The 22,448-nt window shown below is 46.9% G+C and overlaps 1 protein-coding gene across 3 annotated transcripts in view; it reads left to right on the plus strand.

Annotated features, from left to right (window-relative positions):
* The window catches only part of FAM135B (family with sequence similarity 135 member B), a 272,589-nt gene that overhangs the window by 43,303 nt on the left and 206,838 nt on the right, over positions 1 to 22,448 (plus strand). For 2 of the 3 annotated variants that reach the window (XM_047728397.1, XM_047728398.1), the window contains exon 1: positions 19,801 to 19,949. The exons of the other annotated variant lie outside the window; for it this stretch is intronic. The gene's annotated coding sequence lies outside the window, so the exon portion shown is untranslated. Of the gene's footprint in view, positions 1 to 19,800; positions 19,950 to 22,448 lie in introns of those variants that run through there. 3 annotated transcript variants of the gene reach the window in all.

The raw sequence follows: 22,448 nt of genomic DNA on the forward strand, positions 1-22,448 counted from the left end.
GAGAGGCTCAGACACTTCGTTGTGCCCATGCAGCTGACTTAATGAGATGGGCTTGTGTTTCCTGGATCCTTTTGGAGAACTTCTTTGGAACCAGTACGACCTAGTAAAAAAACAAAACGAAAGTTTACTAGAGTCTGATAGACTAGATTTCAAATTCTGCCTGAATCACTAGCTTGGGAACGTTCGTCTCCTGTTCCGTTATTTGGGCTTGGAGATCTCCTTCACCCAGATGCCGTAAGAAATGAGGCTTTTGCTGCCTGTGTTACGATAGATCGTGGCCTCTGCGTCTCTGCGTCGCACACCTCCACCGTTCCGTCTGGGGATAGGACCCCGTGGGGTTGTTACATTGCACTTCCTGCAAGCGTCAGAAGCTGCTGGCCCCTGCAACCCACCAACTTAATTCAAGGTGAACCATCCTCCAGGTAAACCATCAGGTGATGCAGGCATGCTCTCCTGAGAACCATTGTCTGCTCTTTTCTGATCTGTCAGTGGCATTGCATTAAAATCAATCCATTTCCCAAACTCCATTGCTGTTCTTTTCTTATCGAATGAATTACAGACCCAGCCACAGCGCATCCGCCCCTCCCCCCGAGCCCGGGGACTCCCCGGCACAGCAAGGCTCTTTGACACAATATGGTTTGCTTGGAATTCATTACTCTGGGGACTTGATGAATTGAAGATCTATTACTTTTTTACATTCTGCTTTCTGTGGAGTGCCTGGCATAATGTCCTGGCCACCCTCCAGATCGTTTTGATTGCTTCTCTCCTCCTCTCTCTTGGTGTGTCCTTTAGCTTTGTTTTATTTTGCTGCGTGCTTTGTGGTGGAGGTTATTTGGAGAAAATATAGTGAAAAAATATATCAATTTTAGGCCTGAAAGGTAGAACTCAAGTCCCAGATATATACAGTCATTTGACATTTTAAAACCTGTTGAAAGGAGACAGTAGACCGCGTATGTCTGAGGGATGTTGTATGTGTCTGGCACACATAAGTGTGCTCTGCAAATATGTGTTCAGCAAGTGAAATGGAGAACACAGAAACACACGCATGGTGACTAGAGATGCTCTGCTGTCAACCGTCGTCATGATTCCCATCTTCTTTCTGTTACACTTGATTACTTTTAAAGCAGAGACTAGACTCAGACCAGTTGAATTCTGTTCTTGCTCATATTACACACCTTGGACAAGTCAGGTAATACTTTGGGACCTCTACCTTCTCATCTGTAAAATGGTTCTGAGCAGATAGCTAAGCAATCATTTATAGCATTTGCCCACTGCATAAAGACTTACGTACTTATCCAACCTGGTACGTTAAGTCTTCAGCCGTCCCCAGTCTCTCTCTGAGGGTATAAACTTAGGTAATTCTTCAGCACTCTCCATTTCTATCCTCTCAACTCCCTCCTACCTCCAAAACCTCTTTTCTCCCTCTCCCTTGTTCAATAACCACTTATACAGTGTCTGCTATGTGAAGGCATTGTTTTGGGTAACGCATAAAGCAACAAACAAACAAACAAACAAAAATCCCTTGGTTTCATGCAGTCTGTTTGCTCGTGAGGAAAAGAATACAAAAGCAATCAACAACCAGTGTCTTGGGCTGTGTTAAGTGCAATGTGTCCTGTTCATTACATGGTAACATTAATGACAGTTAATGAGTGAAGATTCCCAGTTTGGTCCAAACCCAACCAAGGGCCCCCATTCAAAGTGTCGCTGTCCCAGTCCTTCCCAGTCAGTGGCCTGAAGTTCCCCTAAGAGCCTTGGTGGGTGTGTGACTTCAGGTACACTTGTATTTAGGCAACTGGCATAAAGTAGGCGTGGTTTTGATATGTAGCCTTGTGCGCCCTGTGGCCACAAGAAGCAAGGGCTTCTGTTAAGTTGCCACCAAGGCGGTCTTGTTCTCTGATCAGAGCGGAGGTACTATGGCAGTCTGAAGCCTGGATCTTGCTTCCTTGTTGACTCTCTGGCGCAGCGAGAAGTACCCATACCACCCACCCAATGTTCTTAAACTCCATAGCCAAGTTCAGCAGCTACGGGGTCCCCAAAACCCTTGGCAGAGCACGCACTTCTTCCCAGGAATGCACAGGTAATTACCTGAATTAATTGTCATCCACTTCTTGCCCTGGGTTATTACTATTATCCCATTTTTCGCTGACATGGAGCTCAGCACTGTATTCCGCTCCACAGGCATAAGCAAACCTGTCGTCGTAGGTGTGTTTTCTGGGATTACTTCTGGTACCAAGGAATGTAGTTCTCAAAGCCTCATTGGAAACACAGAATTGTCAGTGGTTTTTCCCAAACAGAAGGGTTTGGTATAGGGGATGCCTTATGTTAGTGTTGGAAGGTTGGCAGAGCAAGAAGAGTGAAATGGTTCAGTGATTAATCACGGATAATCATGATTATTAATGACTTACGCTGAATGCTAGCTCAAAAAGAGGCAATAATGGCTAAGGTCAGGGAACCAAAAGGAGGGACTGGAGACTGGGATTTGAGAGCTGAGACGTCCAGGGAAAGCTGCAAGTAGCCAGTGCTTGACCTCTAAAGGAGGGCCCTGGAGAAAGCTATGGCTCTGTCCTCTGGGGCGGGCTCTCGGCGGGTGATGCCCTGAGTGACCGGGAAGCACAATCCGTTTTGTTGGTGGTAGCTTTGCAGGGAAGAGACGAGGGGCACCGAAGGAAACCAAAGTCTGGGCTGAACCTGTGCTCTGTCGCTCGGACCGCCCAGCCCAGAATGGAAAAGATGAAAGATGGTCATTTCTCCATTCTGCCTCTGGTACCTCCCATTAGCAGCCTCTAGTAGGAAGTCAGCCTGCTCATGAGTCAGAGTAATGTGACGTGCAGATTCCCCGCTCCAGATTCAGAGAACATAAAGAAGTGGGCTTGGAGCTACGAGAGAAAAGGTCAGTAACCCCCAACAGCGCCTGGAAAGGCAATCGTGAACCCCGCCGTTGCAAGGTGTCTGCCAGGTGCTGCCACTGGACAGACCTGTTCTGCGGCGATGACGGTCCTGATGGGAGTCAGGGATGCTCCTGGCAACTCCCTGGGGGTCCTGATGTGCAGGCACTTCGCAGCCCGGGCTCGTGCACACCTGTTGCTCCTGTGATTTCCTCTCCTTCGAACTCCACCTCCATCCAGCGAGTCTTATCAAGGCTAGTTTTTACCTCCCGCGTCCTTTGACGGCCCATTCCTTGTTCCCTCAAGCACAGCTGTTTCAGGCTGTACCGCTTTTTCTTTTGTTACTGCAGGAATTACCCGACCTCCTTCCTCCCCTGTGCCCTCCTCTCGTCCTTCCTTCATACTGCCAGCAGATCGTCCTTCTTCTAAAAGAAAATGTGTCATTCCTCTGGCTAAACCATCGCAGCGGCTCACCGTGGCAGGGGGGAGGAAGCCAGGCCTCCCCGGCTCGGGCTCCCCCGGCCACTGACGAGCTCGCTCTGCAGCTGCTTGTCTCCCTGCTGCTGCTCACGCACGCCTCTGCCTGCGGTTCCTGCTGCCCCTGGGCTGTCTGCACCTTCTGTGCCCATCAAGGCTTTCTTCCCTGTCCCCTCTTCTCTGAAGCCTTTATTATTGCAATCTTGGTTTGCAAGCTAGTGTGTGTGTGTGTGTGTGTGTGTGTGTGTGTTTCATCACAAAGCTGTTGGTTTCTCCACTGCACTTATTTTACTATCACTGAATTCTAGGCAGAAACAGAAGGAAAGAGCATAGGCTTTGGAGCTAGACAGTCTTTTTTTTTTTTTTTAATTTTTAAATTTCTTTTCAGTGTACCAGAATTCATTGTTTATGCACCACACCCCGTGCTCCATGCACTCCATGCCCTCCTTAATACTCATCACCAGGCTCACCCAACTTCCTACCCCTCTTCCCTTCAAAATCCTCAGTCTGTTTTTCAGAGTCCACAGTCTCTCATGGTTCATCTCCCCCTCCGATTTCCCCCAACTCCCTTCTCCTCTCCATCTCCCCATGTCCTCCGTGTTATTTCTTATGCTCTACAAATGAGCGAAACCATGTGATAATTGACTCTCTCTGCTTGACTTATCTCACTCAGCATAATCTCCTCCAGTCCCATCCATGTTGCTACAAAAGTTGGGTATTCATCCTTTCTGATGGAGGCATAATACTCCAGTGTGTATGGACCACATCTTCCTTATCCATTTGTCCACTGAAGGGCATCTTGGCTCCTTCCACAGTTTGATGACTGTGGCCATTGCTGCTCTCAACATTGTGGTACAGATGGCCCTTCTTTTCACTACATCTGTATGTTTGGGGTAAATACCCTGCAATTGCAGGGTCATAGGGAAGGAGCTAGGCAGTCTTGAAGCTGAACCGAAGGTCTGACACTTCAGTGCCAGGTGAATTTGTCCAGGTGACTTAGACTTCCTTGGGTCTCAACTGCCACATCTGAAAAGTGGGCTCTGAGGCCAACCTCATAGAGCTAAGAGATGAATTAATGAAATCACATCATTAATTTTTTACCATGATGCTTCACACCCAGTGGACTTTTTAAACAAGGGTCGGTTCCTTTCTTTGATCAGAGTGTGGCTGGTCACCCCCAATACTCTCTCAGCGGCAGGAAGTCAGGAGTGAGTTCCTAATCCTCATTACAGCTCTGCAGATCCTGGAACAGTGCTGGGGACCTAGGAGACTGTGAGGCCTGCCTGGTTTCCGGAGTGGTCCTGTTTGCCCTACAGCTGGAATGCCTGGTGGTCCGTCCATGTCAGTCCTTGGGAGGCATTGCAGGGAGAGCACAAGGATGCTCACCAGGGGTTAGGTGGGATCAGAGACTGCCGTGCAGCACCTGGAGAGGCTCTGCACCTGGACAGCCTGAACACGAGGCCAGTTCTAATCCGTGGTGCTAATATGCCTCACTTGACTTACAGCATCTGAAGGACCCCTTGGTGACTTGCCATCTGAGGGAAGCCCAGAGTACTCCTTCTCCCCATAGCGTGTCTTCCTCCAATGGCATCTGGCTTTGTGGCAGACATTTCGTTCAGGTTGAAGATGAGACCATTGCTTGTGAGCAGCAAGGACCATCAAGGCCACACGGTGTGGAGGAATGAACTTAGGCGTTGGGATCTGGGAGGCTTGGGCTCACCCCGATGGCACCATAATCAGTCACTTAACCCCCAGCCTCATTTATCGCTCTGGGTGCTATAGATTTCCCTCATACCGACCACCCAAGACTGTTATGAAATGACAGTCATTCATGTGGCAGAACTTTGAGACCTGGAAGATTACCCCTTTGTGCTGGCCGTCAAAGATTTCCACAGATACGTGCTGTGGACGCTTTGCCTGGTAAAGCTCCCTGTGGATAAATGAAAGCCTTCAAGTAGACAGGAAGTAATTTCATTTCCATGCAGGTTAATCAAGACCTGTGTTTTCTAAAGGCTAATGGTCTGATGAGAGATGTCCAGAGTCAAGCTAATGTGATGACCTACTTGTAATTTTTCAGGTTTCCATTATCGCACACAAGTCCCATCTGTCGCGGCGTACCTGTTTGCACAGTGACCTCTCCCATCTTGCCCACCGAGTCTCCGTGGCTGTTAGAGGGGAAGAAGGCCATGGCATCAAAGGACACGAAACGCCCCCAGGCAGTTTGGTTTTAGTTGTTGCTGCATTCCACGAAGCAGCCAGACCAGTGTTCACTTAGGGCTACTCTGGGCCGGGCACAGGCTAGACACAGGCTCAAGGAAAAGAAGCCATGGCCCCCCTGCTCAGCAGGCTCTCCTTTTCATTGGGCATGAGAAGAAGATTGGAAGGAAAGTGAGAATGTGAATGCACATGGTAAGATCGGGCTCAATTCTATAGAAAATATGCTCGAGGTGAGGCCGGCCCGTCACTTAGGGCCGTTCACGCTACTTCAGTGTCATTAACAATGTCTAAGAGCCCAAGAGCATGTACAAATCCCATATTATAAAATCACAGGAGACAAGGAAGTCAACTACCCCTTACCCCAGGCTTGCTTTATTCTATTTTATTTATTATCTGCATAGTGCTTATCACGATTCAAAATTATATTATTTTTTCTCTCTGTACACACCCACATGCACACACACGCACAAACTGCCACAGGCACACACGTGCACACGTGCACACACAGTGCACATGGAGAGGCAGCCTCTCGATCAATAAATGAAGGCTTTGAGGAGACGGTAAGGACAGAACGCATGAAGTAAGGTTTAAGAGACCAGATAAAATAGTTTCAGTTGTTAGTCTTATGATGTAAACAATTATCTCACACAGAACAATGATGATCTTTATTTTGTTTCATTTTATTTTATTTAAATTCCATTAATTAACCTATAGTGTATTTTTAGTTCCAGAGGTAGAGTTCAGGGACTCACCAGTTGCAGATGACATACAGTGCTCATTGCATCCCGTGCCCTCCTCCATGCCCATCCCCCAGTGGCCCCATCCCCCCACCCCTTCCCCTCCAGCAGCCCTCAGTTTGTTTCCTAGAGTTAAAAGTCTCTCACTGTTTGCCTCCCTCTCTGATTTTGTCTTGTTTTAGTTTTCCCCCCCTTCCCCTATGATCCTCTGTTTTGTTTCTTAAATTCCACATATGCCTGAAATCGCATGATAACTGTCTTTCTCTGACTTATTTTGCTCAGCATAATACCCTCTAGTTCCATCCATGTCATGGCAAAGGGTAAGCTCTCATCTTTTGGGATGGTCGAGTGATAGTCCATCATGTATCTCACATCCTCTTTCTCCATTCCTCAGTCAATGGACATCTGGGCTCTTTCCATAGTTTGGCTGTTGTGGACATTGCTGCTCTAAATATTGGGATATTCAGATCACTTTGTTTGTATTCTTTGGGGGTAAATACCCAGCAATGCAATTGCTGGGTCATAGGGTACCTCTATTTTCAACTTTCTGAGGACCCTCCATGCTGTTTTCCAGAGTGGCTGCACGAGCTTACATTCCCACCAATGGTGCAGGAGGGTTCCCCTTTCTCCGCATCCTCGCCAGCATCTGGCATTTCCTGAGTTGTTAATTTCAGCGATTCTGACTGGTGTGAGGTGGGATCTCACTATGGTTTTGATTTGTATTTCCCTGATTCCGAGTGATGTGGAGCGTTTATTCCTGTGTTGGCCAATTGTAAAACCTCCAAGAACATGGAACAGAAGTTTCAAGAACCTGTCAATCTTGTTAAAACCAGTTCTACAAGTATGCCTGGAACCTGTGTGTGTGCAGTGATTATCTGTTGAGTTAATTAATGGATTAATTAATTATTATACTGAGTTCCCAGCTCCTGTAGCTGGTCTGTTCAAATACTTCGTGCCCAAATACTTCAAAAGCTAGTCTCTTTGTGAGATAAAAACTGTCCAATCTTATAGGATTCTTCACTGTTTTGTTTTTTTTTTTTCATTTGAAGTAGGGGACAAGCCAGCCTCATATCTATGTATAGCTAATTTTTCATTGATTGTAAACCTGTTTTCCATTATGCCATTGAATATAGTTACGTTTGCTATTTGCAGCACCTGCCATCTGGAAGTAAGTCTCTATTCATTGTCTTTTTTTTTTTTTTTAAAGATTTTATTTATTTGACAGAGATCACAAGTATGCAGAGAGGCAGGCAGAGAGAGAGGGGGAAGCAGGCTCCCCACTGAGCAGAAAGCCCGATGAGGGGCTCGATCTCAGGACCCTGAGATCATGACCTGAGCTGAAGGCAGAGGCTTAACCCACTGAGCCACCCAGGCCCCCCCCTTTTCAAATTTTTTTAGGAATGGGTCACATTTTCCCACTTCCTGTCCCATTAAACTTGTTTTGGACTCCCTCCTGGGTATCATGAATGTTGCGTTGTGGAAACTCCAGATTCTATAATACTCTTCTGATGAGTGTTTTGTGGTTGATGTTCCTGTTGTCATTTTTTGGTGTCTTTGTTGTTGTGAGCACTTAACTTTGTTCAACTCAGATTGAAGTCTCTGCCTCTTGGGCAGTGGTTCAAATCTCGGCTCGTTATTTTATCTTTGGTCTGGCTGCTCGGAGTGTGCCCCATGCATGCGTGGTTTGGGGGTCAGCCAGCCGGGGATTTGGACAGATTGTACACGCAGACTGGGTGGTTCCCTTCTCTGATTCTTTCCTCGGTAGGTTTCCGCCTGCCTTTCCAGACATTGCAATTTTCCTGACCTCTAGCCTTTGGGGCCCAAGGGACTATAGTCTTTTATAGGGTTGGTACCCAGGCTCATGTTCGAAGCCATGTGAATAGCAAACGGTGGTGCACTGATAGGAGTGCAGACTAGTCTGATTTGTAGATTTAGGAGGAAGGTAACTGGTGTTTCTCTTTCCTGTCTCCTGCTATATCCTCCAACTCTACTCCATGTTCCTGCAGAGCATGAAGAGGGATTCGGTCCACAGTATCCTGGACTCCACTAGACAGAGCCCTGCCATCTCCTCAACGAGACGTGGAGGATTCTAGGAGCTCCTTTTACTTGAGAGCCCCCTTGAGTAACAGTCGTGAAGAGATGTTATAATAAAACTTTGCATTTAAATTGCCTCTTATTCTTAGGATGTCAAAGTGCTTAAGAAACACGAATTGCTAGAAACCTTTTAGATTAATTAAAATGAACAGATTTCCCAGACAAAAGAAGGTGACTGTTCATACTTTCAGATTTTTTTTTTCCTTCCCAGGTGAGTGAGTGGAAGCACAAATAAGTTCTCTCTTCAGACTGAGATGTTCTGAGAACAGGTGAATTCAGCGCGAGCACCACAGCCGTGCTGCCCAATTTCATCGCTCTTCAGAATAATAACGATGATACTATCAGGGCTCCATGAACGCTGTGCTTGGGGGAGAGGATGTGTGTGGCCCCTTACTGAATGGCTGCGATGAATCAGGCGTGCTGCCCAGCACGTGGTTTGCTGTCTTGCATTGTTTTCTCCCGGGGCCTCTGGAAGGTGGCTCCTACTTTCACTTCGGGCTGCAGGGTGGGCTGGCGGGGGGTGCTTATCTTCATTTCACAGCCCAGGAAACAGAGGCCTTATTAAGCTGCTGGCTGTGGTTCTCCAGCTAAGGATGCATCAGCGCTGGGATTCTGACTCAAGTCTGTCTGATTCTTAGTCTTCTCTGGATTTTCTGTATTTCTGTAGAGAGCCCCATACTCTCCTCTACCAACATCATTACCAAATACGATACCCCACCTCACCCCCATTTCTAAACTCCCGAGGAACATAATGTAGTCTCTTCAGAAACTGACCCGGCTGCCTGGGAAGGGGGCTTCTGCACTGGCAGGTAGAGGACACAAGGGCGGAGGGTTTGTCAAGCTCAGGTGGGAGGCATGTGGACTTTCTTCTGCTCTCCAGGTCATCCCATCCACCAGTGTTGGCATTCAGCACTCAGCGGTCCAAAGGCAAAGAGAGGGAGACTCCCATTCTCTGGAGGACAGTGAGCAGATCCTGTAGCAAACAGGTTGCGAAATGGTATTCTCAAGAAATCCCTACGAGTAGCTTCTCATCTCTGTTTTACAGAGCACGAAACTGAGATTGGAAAGATTAAAGGCTTTTTCCAAGGTTGCATCACCTTTAAAAATGTCTAGAACCTGCTTAACTTCGAGACCGTTCCCTGCCTTTCTCACACTGTTTAGATAGTCACATTCTAATCAGATCTGATGGCGCAATCTGTCTGCGTCCCATATGCCCACCGGCTGGACATGCCCCATGAGGATTTTCTCTCCAGAGTGGACACCTGCTTGCCAAGTTCCCATTTGGAGACTGTTCTGATTTTCGCATCCCGGTCATTCCAGCAAAACACGAGAGCGCCTTTCCCACTGTACCCACGCCAGCATTGGTGTGCTTCTGTGTGCCAACGACCTTGCCCAGGGGTAAGCCCAGCAGGGGACCTTTGCTCTTCTCACTTCCGTTTTGTTCATAGGATTGTTCAGGAAGCTCAGAGCAGGTCTTTGATGCAGGTTCATGTGCTGGGAGCACAGACCAGACATCCATGCATATCACAGAAGCCCCAGCTCAGGGCCTGGGGCCCACTGGCAAACCCAGCAGGCACTTCAATCCCTGCTGTCCGGCGCCGCTGAAGACATTTGGACAAGTGTTTCTGTTGAGCAAGCCATTTCTTCACAATGTACTGCCATCGCTCCCCTAACTTCTCACTCATGACACGTCACAGGAGAGACAGTGCGGGGGTTTTCCAGGTAAGGGGAAAACATGCCTGGAGAAGTGGGATCTTTCCAGCACTCCTGATGTTTTCCTGCCATGTTGTGCCTGACAAACTTCTCTTCTTGTGAATCCATCCAAGGTTTTCCTGTCCTCTGCTCACCCGGGACACTTCTTATTTCTGTGCTGACCCTCTCCAGGACCCAATGGCCACATCAAAGAGAAGCCTGGAAGGAATGTCCCCCACCCGTCGTGTTGCATGAAGGGGGAGGACTCTGGCTGCCCCGTTTAGTGGCACGATTGTAACAAAGTGGGGTTGTGCCAGCCCCCTGGGCCAGTAGGGCAAACAGCTTGTCACAGATGCTGTGGTCCCAAGGCCAGGAAAGGCGGGCGGTTGGGGGGCCACAGTAGCTCAGGGTGACAGCAGCACTAACAAGATGATTTTAGAGTATCTGCTGAATCCAGACCCCCAGCCTGCAGCTGCTGACCGGCGTGGCTTCCTTCAGCTTCCCCAGGGATCAGATCGGAAGTCTCCCCTTGTCTTTAAACAGGGGAGCAAGAGGACCCAAACTGCAATTTAGAAAGATCATGTTGAGAGCAGACCGGAGGGCAGGTGGCGGCCTTCAAATACGAGTTTGGATGCACGTGGGAGATTTGTTTATTTAATTACCAGAGAACAGGGAGGTAATGTAGTTGAGAGTCCATGGAAAGTTCCAGAAGTGTAAACCTGAACTGTTTTGGGATGTTGTTACTCTCTGTGGTACATACTAGTCATACAGAAATGTCGTTGCATCTTAATATGTAATAGAATAGTATCATTATGCTACTTGGATGCAGTGGGGAGGCAGCAGAGTAAAACAGGCCACCTGTGAAATGCAGGGTAGTCCTCTCCGATTGCCATGTGGGTAGGAGGCATCCCTGGGATGCCAAGCATGGAGCCTGGCACAGGGCTTCTGCCAGACTTGGAGGAGCAGACGCTCCAGGGGGATGAGCTGGAGGATGCTCCAGGGCCCTCGTGGGCAGGGGCCGGTTGTGCATTGCTTAGGGCTTGTCCCGGAGATCAGAGGGCCCAGTGTGACCAGTAGTCACATGATACGGGCGTGGAGCCCCGCTTAATGGAACCAGGCATATTAGCTTTGAGAGCCAGGTTTGGTCCGTGTCCCCAGTTCATACAAGTTGACAGGTTTGGAGATAATTAGCTTCCTAACTGCTAATACAGTGTCCAAAGGTGATGATAGACAGCAAATGTCATAACCACGTCGGGGAGAGTTTCGAATGCTACTTCCAGAAGAAACCATAGCGTGGAGTCAGTGTGATAACCATGTTTCCTGTTGTAACCAAGTGAGACGGGGCAGGAGTGTCAGACGCATGGGATTTCGTGTCTAACTCACTTTAATTGGAATCCTAAGGTTCTCCTTCCTACTAGGGAAAATAAATGGCTTATGTATGCTTTGGGTTCCTCTTACATCTACCCTAACTTTGAAAAGCATAGAGCCAGAGCCACGGAGAGGACAGACCCTCAATATGTCACACTCCCCTTTTTTTTAAAGCTTTCCTGATTATTTTTACTCCCAAAGAAAAGGAAGGCTCAGAATTGAATAAATCCAAGAGCTTCAGAAACAACATTAGATTCATATTTAGATAGCAATTAATTTTTTCCTTGGGTAAGAAAAATTATGCATTTGCTTCTAAAATATGAAGAGTGGTGATTATGATTCATGCACACATGATTCACAGCGGGAGCTGGAGCTAAAACACAGCTAAACTAATAATATTTCGTCCTTGTGACTAAAGCTTGTCTAAGCTTAGAATGTGTGCCCGCCGTTAGAGCAGAGAGGCCCAAGGGCAGCTTTGCTGAGGCTTCAGTTTGGTGATGGGGCATAAGGAGGGAAGGTGTTCTCACTGCCCCAAGGGTGGGGGAGCCCTTGCGTCCTCTTCACCTGGTTCCTGCTCTGCACCTGCTTCGTGTCCAGGTACAACTGATTTCTGGTAACAATGCCCAGAGCCAGGCTTCATCCCCTCTGCTGTGGTTTAGTACCACAGCTCCTAAATGGGTGTCCCAGCCTGTCATATCTCTGTCTTTCTAGCAAACCTGTTCTCCCTCTTCTTACTGAGGTGAATTCTTCAACTGTGGGTCGCCTGTGTGGCTGAGAAGAAAGGTAACTTGGCATTTGACTTGGACATTTGCCATTTTCTCACCTGTGACCCTCAGACGCCAACACCTCCCTGAGCAGGGAGTTCCTCGTCTATGAACGAGAGATTGCCACGACTTAATAGTCTCTTTTAGAAGGATTAAATGTATACAAAGTAGCCTACACAGTTCCCGAAATAAAATAGGTAGACAGCACGCTGTGTTTGCTCCACAGGGGCTCTTCATCACTGGAAAGATCGGACCTAATTTTATTATGGTGTTCTGTGTGCGCCTACGGAGATACCTCCCCCACGAGCATTCCTCCCCCTTTCGCTGTCTGTTTCCAGCACACTGTTTCCTGTCTCTCGCGTCCCTGCTCTGACTTTGTACTTCTTCCCATCAGAGTCTCCCAGGACCTCATGCTTGCATGGATATACTTCATTGCTTTTCTTTCCCATGTGCCTTCTGATCTGGTACCTGGACTGTTCCAAGAAAACTGGGGTCCCCTGGGACCCCTTTATCCCCAGCAGACTGGAGCTCACAGCATCCCAGATCTTCACCTTCTGAGTGTGATTCAGTGACGTTCCTCAAGGACGGACTGTGCGCTCTGGCCGTGCACTCTGGGTCTGAGTCGGGTGTGTTCACTGGCCTTAAGGATTCACACTCTAATAGGAGAAGGCAAAAAAGAATCCACACCTAAATGTCCACCAAGGGGAATGAGAGAAGTACCAGCACAGGCTGGGGAGGAAGGTTTGCATAGGAGGACATTCCGGTTTCCAGGGCGTGATCAAAGGTTTGAGGAAGACTGTGATCGACAAGCCTGTAGCCGAAGAATGGAGCAGTGTCTGCTGACAGCTTGGAGCAGCGGAGACCACACAGGCTTTGGCTTGGAAAGAGGGACTTGAATACCGGCAGTTCCCTGTAGAAATGCCTTCTACCCAGTCTTTCCCAGCCCTGCCCTTTCTTGTGCTCAGGGCTGTTTTCTGAGGTCGCGTCTTGTGAGTCTTTCTAAAGTTACCTGTGACTGTCACACCGACTGCAGTCACTCTTTGTATCAGACACCATTAGTGCCTAATATCCTCTCCCCCTGGACCCCAGTGTCTTAGGTCTTTACCCCTCCAGAGCATGATTAGGGGAGAGGGATCCCAGCCCCAGCCACAGGAATTGTTCTGATTGACATGAGTCCAGTATAGTGGTCCCTTTCCCTTTCCAGTGCCTGGTTCGGGGAAGACAGAAGACTCAGTTCTGGGTGGAGAGGCACAGAGGGACCTTGTGGGGACCTCAGGGAAGGATTGGTTTGCTTCCTCCCAAGAGAGGCACTCTTAGGACTGGTCTCTTCTCTTTCCAATGTCGTACACGTTAGCCACCCTGCAAACCTAGAGGGATCCTATCTTGGATGAAACTGTCACTTGAAAGCCAGAGGATGGAAAAATGGGAGGAGCCCAAAAGCATCATGATGCAAGTAACCAGGATATACGATGCCGCTTTCCTCTGACTCTCCAGTGACTGCGGGGCAAAGCGGGGTGGTAATACCATTTCTCACATGTCTATCTTGCTTAACACAGAAATGGGAAAACCTTTTTCTGTAAAGGGCTAGATAGGAAATACTTTATGTTTTGTAGGACATGTGACCACTTATGATGGCTCCTGATGCTTAAAAGCAGCCATAAGGAAACGGGCATGACTGCATTCCAATCAAACTTCTTTACCAGGACAGGCACCCACGTAGACCCATGGGTCACCGTCTGTGGGCCACTAGTTGCAGCCACTGAGTAAGGAGTATGTTTCTTTCAGGTGGAGTGGTGTCCGCTCGGGCATCTTCTACCCCTTTACCCCGATGTATCTGATGAAGAGCCATATTACAGGAAACTCACTGTCTCCCTCTATGATGATTTAGTTTCTCTGATGGCAGGAGTGTGTTTTCTCTTACCGTGCCCTGGAACAGAGGGGCTCCGCGGATGTGTGAGGGAGTGTGGGAATGAACGTGGGTGAGCTCACGAATCTCATCGAATTTCAGTTTGACTTTGATTTTGTCTATTTCCAAAGGTACCTAATAACTTAGCTGGAGGTGACTGTAGATCCCATGTGTACCTGTTGTATATTCACATCACGGCACGAAGCAGATCCTTCCCCTTCACTCCCGAAAGTATCCTGAATTGGATGATGAATTATGTGGTCACTGTGAAACTAGCAGCTGTTCATAGACACTTGTTGTGTGGGGAGCATGGTGTGAAGCTTGTCTTGTGAGTTATTTTATTTACTCCCTTATGAAAGCTTATGAGATTGGCTGCTATTCCCGTTTCAGAGGTGAGGAACGGAAAACTCCGAGAGGTGGGATAACCTGTCTATGGACACACAGCTGATGGCAGAGCGGAGATGTCTGACTCCAGAGAGCATGGTCCTTACCATGAACGCTCTGGTGGATGCATTTCCAGAGGTGTCCTTAAAGACACCTCCTGCTCTCTGTCCTTTTGAACTGTGTCCCTCCCACCTGGCATGGAGAGGCAGAATCTCTTCTCTCCTCCTTTGGAATCCAGGCCAGCTCCATCCCCAAGCCTGACAAACAGGATATGGCAAAGTGCTCCCCTTTACCTCCTGAGCCTGGACCTGAAGAGACCTGCAGCAGCTTCCAACCTCACCTTCTGGAATGTTCTCTTTTGGAGACCTGACACCAACTTGAACCCTGACTGCCCAGCAGCAGGGAAGCGGCCATGTCCAGAGAGGTCAGGCACCATTTTGCACCGTCCAGCCCTAACTGGCCACTCCCAGACCGAGTGTGGAGTCTCCGCTGAGCTCTGATCAATGGAATGGGGAGGGAACAAAACTGCCATCGCTTTTAGTCAGTGAGTTCTGGGTGATTTCGTTATGCATCAGTAGGTATCCAAAGCACATGGCAAACGTGCTTGCAGAGGCCTCTGAGCTGAGAGGTGGTGGGCGTCTGGTGTCTGAGTGGGCATGGCTCGCAGGTGATGAGTAAGTAGGGGCTGCTCTTGCTTCCAGTGTGGATGGAGGCGGAAACCCTAGGAACCAAGTGAGGTCCGTAGGGACCAGTGGCACTGGGTGAAGGGCGCGTGGCTAAGGCTCTGAAGAGATGAATGCAGTCGTGGAAATTGCACGGTACACTTCCAATCCGTGCAAGCCTTCCTCTCTAGGAAGTGCTGCCTCTGTTGGGATCTCATGCTTCCCAGCTACGGGTTGGAAGTTTCAGGGGTGTAAGAGGAATGCATTCTAGAGGTCTGTTGCCCAGCGTCGCACCTGTAGTTAACAATATGTATTGAACACTTAGAAATTTGTTAAGAGGCTGGATCTCACATTCAGTGCTCTTACCACAACTTCAAAAAATGTACTATAAAGTACTGGGAAAGTACTTTCCATAAAGTACTTTCCATAAAGTACTGGGAAAAGAAATAATACAAGAACTGGGCATATTGGGAGGACTCTTGCATATAAAACCTGCAAACTGGGGCCCGAGACGCAGTGTGGTCTCTTGCTTGCTCTCTGTCCTGGAATCGATCTTTCCAGACCTCAGTCGGTTTCTTTGTCCTTTGTGCTGCTTGGAGAGGATTTCTGAAAGGGGCCTACCAGATGTAGAAAATCCAGCTCTGATTTTTGAAGTACCTGTGAGCAGATTTTCTCTGGCGCTGAGACAGTGTCTTTGATATCTGCCCTGGGATGGATGACACCTCCGTGTCTGCACCCGCCATGTAAGCTGAAGTTTTAACCAGGCTTAATGCAAAATACAGTCATGGCTCGGGAGAGGTGAGGAGTCCCTAACAGAAAGCAGAGCTGTGACAAAGTTGTGACAGGGGCTAGGGAGGAGACACAGAGAGCAAATTTGCCTTTCAGAAAGGAAGTCGGAGCAGGTCAGCTTTCTTATTCCTCTGATTTCCACAAAGTGCTCTTTCCTTCCTGAGGTGCCAAGAAGGTGCCCATAGGTAGGCGTCACCACTCAGGGCTTGTGCTCACTCAGACACTCCCCACGCTATTCTTCAGTGAAGGTGGCAGTGCTGAGAATGACATCCCTTGGCCACCCACAATGGGCCACCCATGGCTTCTAAGACACGAAATCGAGGCATGAATAAGACATGGTCCTGCATTACTCATAGACTATTGTGGAAACACAAAGGAGGCCACAGGCTACGGTGCAGTGTATAGTCCATTCTGCACTACAGTGACTAACTCTGCCCAAGCAAGTCTCGCCTGGTCTCCAAGCCCCACTATCCTGTCGGAAAGCTCCCTGTGCTCTTCACTCATGGGGATTACCGCGGTTGAAAATTGCACTGGAGCGTGATGCTTGCGAGCCCTCTCTCAATAATATAAGCTCTGGATGAACAAGGAGATGGCTCTTTGTTCACTATCGAAGCCTCCCTACCTTGGCTACTGACACCTACATTGTAGGCCTTTGGGAGCAGTTTTTTGAAGGAAATCAGGGAGTAAAAGATCTGAGAAGACTTCTGAGAATGAGATATCTGATTGAGGTTTTGAAGGTTGAGTGGAAGCTTGCATCCAAAACAGCAGGAACAAAAGTAAACTTAAAAATATTGACAATTTATGGGGCGCCTGGGTGGCTCAGTGGGTTAAGCCGCTGCCTTCGGCTCAGGTCATGATCTCGGGGTCCTGGGATCGAGTCCCGCATCGGGCTCTCTGCTCGACAGGGAGCCTGCTTCCCTCTCTCTCTCTCTCTCTGCCTGCCTGCCTCTCTGTCTACTTGTGATCTCTCTCTGTCAAATAAATAATAAATAAAATCTTTAAAAAAAAATATTGACAATTTAAAAGAAAGATGTGACCCCATTAGCCCTTTGTTACAGAATTGGCAGAGATCCCTGCTAAGACTGATTGACATCTGAATCTTTAGGGAGGTGGGTTTGTGCGGGAGAGAGCCTGGCATAAAATCATTAAGGTTGATGGTTCTCAGCCCAGGTCCCTCCATTGCCTAGCCACTGTGAGCTCCAGTTACCTTGTCTTCAAACCAAGGAGAATAGTCTCTGTCTTCTTAGGGTCAAATAAAATAACACAGGTTGATTCTTTGGCTGCTGCAGATGACACATATGACTCCCATCTTATGATTCCTCCGTTGCATAAGATACAGTGACCTAGGCACTGAAATAGACCTCTGCCTCAGTTTCCCTGAATGTAAACAGACCACAATTGTGTTACTGTGAGAGACAGCCTTATGTCTGGATGCACTGTACTGCAAATCTGTCAGTCAGTCAACAGGCTGAGGTAGTTTGGGATAGAACATTTGGTATGGTGGCCCACCAGACCTGGTTTGAACCCCAGCTCCTCTTGTTCCCAATTTTGTAAGAAAGCTGTATTACTTAGTCACCTCGAGACTCTGTGTCCTCATTTAAAAACTGGGACAATAATGCCTAATATCTTTGGTCCTTGTCAATTCATTTAATAATTTGTTAATTTTAAAGCTATTCAACAATGTATCCATGCTGTTTCAGGGCTAGATTAGATTATAAATTAATGTACATAAAGCATGTATCCCAGAGCTTGACAGATGGTTGAAACCCAATAATTGGGAGCTGAGTATGATAGTGTTGTTATTGTTCTTAGTAAACAAAATGGACAAAGTATGGGAGTTAGAAAGTGTTAAGGGGACTTTGGGGAGGCTATATGTGGAGCACATGGACATTGAGAAAAATAGAATGCTCTGGATGAGTTGGTGAGATGGGAATTCCAAGAAAACAGAACACTGAAGTCAAGACAGAGTGTAGAAACAAAATGGATTGAGTTTGGGCTGAGTAGGGAGTTTATTATAGTAAGAATGAAAGGTACATCAAGGGGTAAAAATAGAAATATGGAAATTATCAGGGAATGGTATAAAATATGATCAGACACTCTACATTGTACAACTAGATTGACATAGCTGTGTTAAAGGATATCTGTAAGTCCAGTTTTAGGAGATATTGCTGCATAGTCTTCCAGACTATGGAGCACATTGAAGTAATAGCATTGCTAGGACTCACTCACTGCAAACATTTGTTATGCCAGTAAATTGTTGGTACAGATTTTCTCATTTAATTCTTATATCCATACATTTGTGAAGGTAAATGTTATAATTCTTGTGTTATAGGTCAAGGCTCAGAAAGTTTAACTTGTGTCTTTGAAATACAGTTTTTGCTTCATGAAACATATGAATTTTGGAAAAAATCAAGGTCCAAGACATATATCAACACCAGTGTCATGGAAGAAACTAAAAAAAAAAAAAAATTGAAATATACACTTGTATAATCTCAACAGATGTTGTCAAACTCAAAAGTCTAGTTTAACCAGTACAAAAATCAAGAAATGACATCATCTGTGTTCCGATAAATCCCCTTCGTGCTTTTCTCCAATTACTACCCTCTACCATGGCCAAGTGGAAATACTACCTTGACTTCTGGCATCACGTTGCTCTTAGTTTTGACTGTTTTTGGACTTTACAGGTGTGGGGCCATATAGTATGTATTATTTTGTGCTTGGCTTCCTTTGCTCAACATGATTATGAAAATTCATCCATCTCACTCTATCTAGTAGTATCTCATTCTTATTACCATGTAGTGTCCAAACTATAAATATACCACAATCCATTCATTCATTCTCCTAAGATATGTGTAACATGGGGTACCTGGGTGCCTCAGGGGGTTAAGCCTCTGCCTTTGGATCAGGTCATGATCTCAGGGTCCTGGGATCAAGCCCCGCATCAGTCTCTCTGCTCAGCGGAGATCCTGCTTCCCCTCCACCTCTGCCTGCTTCTCTGCCTACTTACGATCTCTCTCTGTCAAATAAAATTTTAAAAAATCTTTTTAAAAAAGATGTGTAATCTTCATTGTTGGATTATTGCAAAAAATGGTACAAACATCATTATACCTGTTTTTAATTCATATGCATTTGCATTTCTGTTGGGCACATTATGGAGAATGCACAGCTGGGTTATAGAGTATGTACATATTCAGTTTTAGTAGATACTGCTATACAGTTTCCCAAAGTGGTCATCTCAGACTTCCTCCCGCAATACATGACGGTGTCAGTGTCTGCACTTGCTCACACACTTGGCATCCCCTGCCTTTTTCCTTTTGGCCCCTCTGGTCAGTGTGAAGTGGTAGCATCACATTATTTTCAGTTTGCATTTATAAGACTGTAAATGAAATTGAGTATCTCTTCATATGATTATTGGTCTTTTGGCACAGTCTTTTGGTGTATGATTTAAGAATTAAGTTCCTTTCTTACTTAACTAACTGTAATGTACTTAAATTATCTAGTTCCTGGGAACTCTTGATGGCATCAGCAGAGCCTCAAGCCTCTGTGTGGTTTCAGCACCAGGGACAGTGTCTCAAAAAGTGCGAAGGCCAAAGGTCCAGTGAAAGGACAGGGTCCACAGTGAGTAAGACATGAAGCCGGGATGGAAAGCCAAGCCTGGCAGTTGCTAATCCTGTGTTCTCACCACGCTAAAGAGGCTGAATACGGCGTGGTTTACCTTCCTTTGATGTTGCCCAGAGCAGTTCCAATTGGAATGCTCAATTAATCCAATGAGTAGAGTCCTTCTGAACAATGGACATTCTAATATGGCCATGGTACAGAGCACCCCTGCAAGAGATACGATTGCATTCTCTCTGAATGGCTTTATGAATTCAAGAATGGTCTCTAACCTAGCTCTCTCCACAACCTCAACTCTTTGATGAGGCCTTGTCCAGAGCAATGTTTGTCTTCTCAACAACTACACTTGATGTTTCCAAGTAAGTACGTGTAGCTGAAACATAGTACCTAAAACTATGTGCTTCGGGGTCTAGTTCTGCTTCCATTTACTCTACTGGAGCTTCAATTAAATTATTTGTTCTCTATGAGCCTTTTTCGAACCTAATACTGGGGTAATCTCACCCACTTCAAAGCTCATTATAAGGATCAAATGATCTGCGAGTGTAATCTACTCAGGAGAGCTCTTGGCCACTACTGATCACTCACTAAATGCTAGATCTTATTATTAATGCTAATACTTAGAGAGTTAAAAAAGATAATGAGGACTGTGTGGTTGGCCCAGCATGGCTTTGGGATGCAGATTTGTCTGTGACCGACCTGTTTTAAAGTAAGAGGGAGATCATGGAGCAGATGATGCCTAATTGAGCATTGCAAGGGTTCCATGGTAGCAATACATAGAGAGCATACCTTGAAAAACCACCTGAGAAATAATATTTATAAAATGCAGTGTGATATATGGCTCAGAAAATGTTGTGGCCAAGGGAAGGAAGAGGAGGTTCCCTGGAAGACTGGGGTGAGAGATAAGACTAAGAAGGTACATTGAAGCCAAAACAGAGGCCTTCGAATGCTATGCCAGGGAAGGGAACTTCAGTTTCCAGACATCTCAGAGCACTGGAGGCACTTGATAGAAAAGTAAGCAGATTAAGCTGTTTTTCAGGAGATGGACCTAAGGGGAGCTGAAGGGTTAGAATAAGTTAAGTTACTGTGTCACTGTCATTAATTCTTGACTCTGGAGAGCAGTAGGATTGCCCTGGGGCCATAGCCCCTTAATTAGCTCTTTACACTAATTAACTGCCTCTTGTCCTGTCTTCAGCCACTTAGATCATTTATGATCTCCTGCAAAGTCTTCTTTAGCTCTGCTCTTTGGGAAGCTCCATGAGAAATGTAAGGAGGTTGGAATGAATTTGAGAGACATGGGTCTCAGCCCTGTTTTTGCTTCTACCTTGCTGTGTCCTGGTCTCCCTGAGATTCAGTTCCCAAATTCCAGATTAAGAGAGTGGGCCTGGAAATTTACCCACTGGGCAAAGATTCTATGATTAAATCCTTTGTCATTGTCACCATAGATAGCTAAACTGGGAACCGTGGAGCGTTTCAGGTAGGTCAGGGAGGGAACAGCTACTCACTGGATGCTTGCTCTGGGCCAGAGACTGTGTGAGGTCCTTCAGTCATGGTGACATAGTTCATGAAATCAGATTTACAAAAACGGTAGCCGTATTTCTCTAGTTGAACCTCGTGTCTCTTTTAACTTCTAGGTCATAGAGAACAGCAGATTCCAGAATCTTCCTTCATTCTTCAGTGAGGTTGAAGCCAGATTCTTAGACTTGCAGAAAGTCAATGTTAGAGATGGGGGTTGAGGATGGTAGATTGGGTGGTTAGCCTTTGATCATCATCTACCCTCGCCAGCATCCTTGGAGTTTACGTATTCCCGTGGGGTCCTCAGTCGTCAGCCTCTTGTCCTTTACCCCAGAGCTTCCACTCCTGGCTCCCTGAGCTTTAAAGTCCTTCCAGTAGGATACCAGTTGGTGCCTGAGGAACTCTGTGGACATGCTCTGTCCCTAGGCTCAACCCAGGGATGAGGACACAGACAGTTTCTGCACAGACATTCTTCCAGGTCATGTGGAGATTCTCATTCTCTCTTTAAAAGAAGAGCACTCAGCAGGGTTTGAGGTTGGGGGAGGCACATGGGGTCTCAGCTGAGAATGAATCAGGTATATAGTTATTTCTGCTTCCACTTCAACTCGCCCTCAAATTGCTTCAGTCCAATCAGACTTTATCTAGTTTCTAGGTTGGGGAGGGGGAAAGAGTGATTTCATTCTAGACTTCTAACCTTCTTCTAATTCCCAGACTTTGGAAACTCTAAAATCTTTGCTATCACCTGACAGTCTTTCCCATTAAATTCAAAAGCCTGCTTCAAAAACTTACAATCAAGGACTGACTGTCCTCTTTGTCCATCTGCAGTTGTGATGTGCTGGTCCTTCCAGAGGTGGGGGTGCAGATGTCCTGTCACCCCGAGTGGAAGGCGGTACAAGGACAGAAATCAATACTGGAAGGAGCCATCGGTTTAGAGTCAGGTGATTTCCTGTAATGGTCACTGCCGTCCATCGTGGGAGGCTGTGCAGGGCCGTTGCGGTTTTGGTTTTTTAGATGAGGGAATTGAAGCTCCGTGGCCAGGCGACTTGTCCCAGTTCACATATCCTAGGAGAAGACATGTCGAACATGCTATCTATTCATTACCTATCTGGGCACTGAAAGAGCTGTCTCAGGGGTGTGTGTGTGGGTGTGGGTGTGGGTGTGTGTTGTGTGTGTGTGTGTAGAGGATTTTAAGCACATTCAATTATTAAATTATCTCAGCAGTTCCAAAGTATTTGAAGGCCCCAGTCCACAAAGGTATTTCTTTTGGTCATAGAGCTTCAGGTGCTCTTATGTTCTTGCTCTTGAAAACAAAACCCTAGTTGGAGGTGGGGTGATGGGAGGTGTGG

Source organism: Lutra lutra, chromosome 4, assembly GCF_902655055.1.
Source record: "Lutra lutra chromosome 4, mLutLut1.2, whole genome shotgun sequence".
NCBI lineage: Eukaryota > Metazoa > Chordata > Mammalia > Carnivora > Mustelidae > Lutra > Lutra lutra.